Source organism: Sinocyclocheilus anshuiensis, unplaced genomic scaffold, assembly GCF_001515605.1.
Source record: "Sinocyclocheilus anshuiensis isolate Anshui unplaced genomic scaffold, SAMN03320099.WGS_v1.1 scaffold262, whole genome shotgun sequence".
Taxonomy (NCBI): Eukaryota; Metazoa; Chordata; class Actinopteri; order Cypriniformes; family Cyprinidae; genus Sinocyclocheilus; species Sinocyclocheilus anshuiensis.
In genome coordinates, this window is record NW_015547650.1 from 677,953 (window position 1) to 683,076 (window position 5,124).

Consider the following 5,124-nt stretch of genomic DNA (forward strand, 5'->3'; position numbering starts at 1 on the left):
TTTGACATTGTGGGGACTGAGGTCCCCACGAGGGAAAAAAATTATTAAAAATAGTAAATGATGTTTATCTGAAAGTGTAACAATGCAAACAGGTTTTCTGTAAGGGTAGGGTTAGGGGATAGAAAATATCATTTGGTCAGTATAAAAGTAATAGAAGTCTTTGGAATGTCCCCACAATTCACAGAAACAAACATGAGTGTGTGTGTGTGTGTGTGTGTGTGTGTGTGTGTGTGTAACATTTATCTGTAAACCACAGCTTTGTGTTAAAATGTTTAACGTTCTGCATCCTGGCAGATTCCAGGTTTTTGCTGTGTTTCCTGAAGTCGTCTTCAAAAGTCAGGGTCACTGCTTCATTAATGTAGCAATCAGTTTGGGTAACGTGAGAGCTGATGGATGAGGGAGTCTCTCCCGCTCCCCTGGTTTCCTGTTCCGGAGGGCCTCAGGGACACTCTGGAGAAACATAAAGACCCATACATACTGCTAATAAAGATTTCAGATGTGCTGCCCAGAGGGGAAACGACCAGGGTCTGTTGTGTACAAACCCCTATGAAAGTTTTCACGATAAGGGCACCTACAGTATGGCTGTGATTCACTGGGTGTTCATCATAACAGCATTGTACTGTTGACAGCTTTTGGAGTTGTGTCACCCTGAAATGTAGCCTTATAAGTAATTCGCCCAATACACACAATACAGGTGTGACTCGGTGATGCAAAATGACATTCACCTAACCCAATTGCTGATTCATGAGAAATGGATAGCATGGAAGTGGTAATTATTCCTACACTAGTTAAAATAGAGTTTCATTAGTGGCTTCAATGGTTGAAGAATCTTTAAAATTCATGGACTTGTTCCATTCACAAGTTCTTTATAGTGGAAAAAGGTTCTTTAGACTATTAAAATGTTCTGATTATGTTAGGAACTGTTCATTTAAAAGGTTATTTGGGAAACCATGGCATCAGTGCAAAACCCCCTTTGGGAAGTTTTACTTTAAAGAGTGTAATAGGCATAAAACCCAAGAGGTTACTACCTATCTCTTAAAAAACCATAGCTAGCAACATACATTAATTCCTGACAACATAGCCACCCACACTTGAGCACAGAACAACTTAATGAGGTCCCGTACCGGCCCCTGGGGCTCACCGGCATCACTTTTTCCATCTTCTAAGACAAAGTGTCCATGTGAACGCATCTGAGCTGGGATAAATGATATGTATATAGGCGAGTTTGTATGCATAGTCTCGAACAAAGCTTTATCATGGGGACAAGTTGAACTAAAAGTCACTATACTGAACTACACTCTTAAAAATAAAGGTTCTTTATTGGCATGTATGGTTCCACGAAGAACCTTTAACATCTATGGAACCTTTCCATTGAACAAAATGTTCTTCATAGTGGATAAAAGTTCTTTAGAAGTAAAAAATTGTTATTTTAAAAACTGTTCACTGGAAGGGTCTTTGGGGAACCTAAACTGGTTATTCTATGCCATTGCTGTGAAAAAAAAAATATTTTGTGAAGAGTGAATATACTATATATCCAACTTTTCACAGCAAATGCCACAGAATAACTATTTTTGGTACCCCAAAGAATATTTCAGTGATTTTTTGTCTTAGTGTGAACCTTTTCCATTAAAAAAAGCAGCCACAATAGCCTTTGTGCTTATTTCAATAGGCACCTTGTTTAAAGTATGCTAGAATCATCACACCCACCTTCAAAAGTAGTTATGTTTAAGCTTGGCTGCAATAAAATGCAAAGATCAAAAAAGAAAGTCTTTGGAAAACTGACCAGCAATGCAAGGCACGTTTCAGTACTTCTGAGAAAGCAAAGCATGCTAACGTCTGTTGGCATTCAGAAAGTAAATGACACAAGACAATGGCCTTGCACAAACACAATGCAATTCTCCACATTCTTTTTTGTGATTCAAAAGAGAAACTGAAGCAATGCAGTTACTACCTTAGCAACTCACTAAAAAAGCTATCATGCAGCAACTGCATTCTGGGTTAGAGGGAAAAACAGCCTATAGCTCTAAATCGGTCCTATTCTGGTGTTACGTAACACTGACCTTAATGAGACATGTTATAAAACCAAACCTGCAACGCAGCTATGCATACAGACTCTTATAAATGAAAGAGCAGTGCATAAAAAAACTACAAAAAGCCTGCATCGAAAACTGTTGTGATCTCGTAGTCTTATCAAACAAAGTATGATTAGTCAGTCATCTGACTTTAATTGTTTAATGCACTAGCTAAGCAACACTGGTTGCAATAATGTGTGTTTTGCTGCTAAGCAGAGATAAGGGTGTCATAAATGTGTGCTGTCACCGAGGAAGGATGTTTTACTGAGCGTGAGGCTCTTACAGGACTAATAAATTACCCCTAAAGGTTCTTTTATGCGTGCTTTCTGGCCTTCTGTAACACAGGAAGGCTTTAACCCTCCAAAGGGCACAGTAGTCTGTAGCGAGATGTACAGGTTGGGAATGGCGCTCGCACACTGGGCTTTAGGTGTTTGAAGGTCATCTAATACACACACACACATAAACTCTTTACAACACATTTTTTGTATTTGCCACATGGCACAAAATGATAAGGACTTGATTTTATATATATATACTGTATATATATATATATATATATATATATATATATATATATTATATTTAAGGTTTCTCTTCTGCTCACCAAGCCTGCATTTATTTGACCCAAAGTATAGCAAAAACAGTCAAATTTGGAAATATTTTTACTATTTAAAATAACTGTTTTCTATATGAATATATATTAAAATTTAATTTATTCCTGTAAATTCAATGCTGAATTTTTAGATAGTAAAAATTTTAATTTTTAAATAGTAAAAATGTTTCACAATATTACTGTTTTTGCTATATTTTGGATCAAATAAATGCAGGCTTGGTGAGCAGAAGAGAATTCTTTAAAAAACAAAATTATTAGGCAGAATAACTGTTTTCATCATTAATAATAAGAAATGTTTCTTGATAAGCATATTAATTAGAGTGATTTCTGAAGGATCATGTGACACTTAAGACTGGAGAAATGATGCTGAAAATTCAGCTTTGCATTACAGAAATAAATGACATTTTACAATATATTCAAATTGGAAACATTTATATTAAATTATAATAATATTTCACAGTTATAACTGTTTTTAATGTTTTTTGTTTTTGTTTTGTTTTGTTTGTTTTTTTTTCAAATAAATGCAGCCTTGGTGAGCAAAAGAGAATTCTTTCAAAAACATTTAAAAAATCTACTGACCCCAAACTTTTGAACAGTAGTGTAGTAAACCTGTTTTCATTTATATAAAGAGGAAAGTGGAAAAAATTAAGCTTTTAGGGAGCCTCAAGCTAAATTTCTGTTCATTTGCTAAATCAGTCAAGAGCTAAATCAGGAGGTGGCTGCTCTGATCTCACACTTTCCAGTTTTTGGCAAAGTGAATGAGGAGCATGCAGCAGCGATTCCATGGGATGATGGCATTAGCCCACGTACACACTCCACATGGAGCAAACACACTGACCTCTAACTCACATTCCTCACCAAACACCATTATTTATCTAATTAGAGCATATCATAGACATCTAATGTTTTTATACAAAGTTAATCATAATTTTATTATAAATTTTTTTTTTCGATATTTATGATTTTTTTTTCCAATTAAAGGGATAGTTTACCCAAAAATAATAATTTATTCACACTTCCTATCTTCTGTGGGACACAAAAGTACTGACATCCAAACAATGATGACAGCTTACAATAAGGTCTCATTACTTAACATTGTTTAATGCATTAGCTAACATTAATGAACAATAAGAAAACTTTTGCATGTTAGCTCATGTTAAAGTTCACCCGAAAATTCTGTCATCATTTACTCACCCTCATGTTGTTCCAAACCTGTATGAGTATCTTTCTTCTGCTGAACACAAAAGAAGGTAATGTGAAGAAAGGTTCCCATTGACGTCCACAGTATGTTTTTTTTTTCCATACTATGGAAGTCAATGGAGACCAGCCACTTGATAAGGGTGAGTAAATGATGACAGAATTTTCATTTTAGGTGAACTATCCTTTTAACTAATGTAGTTAATGTTAACAAATAGATTTATTTTAACCTTGAGGTGTTGCCCAAACAACACTGGACACCACTGACTTTTATTGAACAACAACAACAAAAACTTTGAGATTAATAAAAACATTTTCTTTTGTGTTCCACAAAACACAAAAATGCATATGGATTTGAAATGACATGAGGATAAATAATTATAATTTTTCCTTTAAAGACATCCCAGAAGGCCGACTATGTATCTTACTTACAGAGACAATTCTCCCCAAACCCACACACACTATCCTCAGAGTACCTTAAAGTTATTAATTTGCCCTTAAGCTATACAATGACTTATCCATCCAAGGCATATTTCATTTTAAGTTAAATATCACTATATGCTTTTCTGTGGCTGGTTATATTTACGCTTGAACTCTTGCATCTGCTCTGATGTTATTCTTTAAAGCTCAAACGGAGCAGCCTCTGGAAAAAAAAAAACTCTATTTGCTGCAAACTAAGGCTGTCTGAACTCAAAGACAAACACTGCATGCTAATTAACTCTCCTACCTTCTAATTATACAAAGGCAATGTCTGATGCACTAATGCAGCACAGCGTACTACGAACATTTGGATATCTGAGGATATTCGCCGGTCATGGAGAGACATATGTGTTCTTGCCATTATAATTACATATGTGTGTAAATGTGCGAGTGCATGCACGTCTAAACACATAAATGTCTTTGACACTCGGAGTGGGTGGATTGTGGGTTGTGGGAGCCCATGTGGCAAAGTCCCAGTGCATGAGTTAAAAGTGCCATGTGTGCCTCCTTGACACTAACATTCCAGCATAAACACTGACACTTCATCAATCCAAATAACAGAGGAGCGGAGGTGAGCGCCAGCACTCCCCCACAGGGTCACAGCCGAGCTCACCCTTCCTGGACGTCAAGCATCTGTTTGACACTGAAGGAAGGTGTGCGAGGAGGCTGGTGATCTTAAATATACTAGATCGTAGCTACACTTCATTTTAAGATTAAAAAAAGCTGAGCAGCATGATGTATGTACCTGTTTGTGGGTAGAAA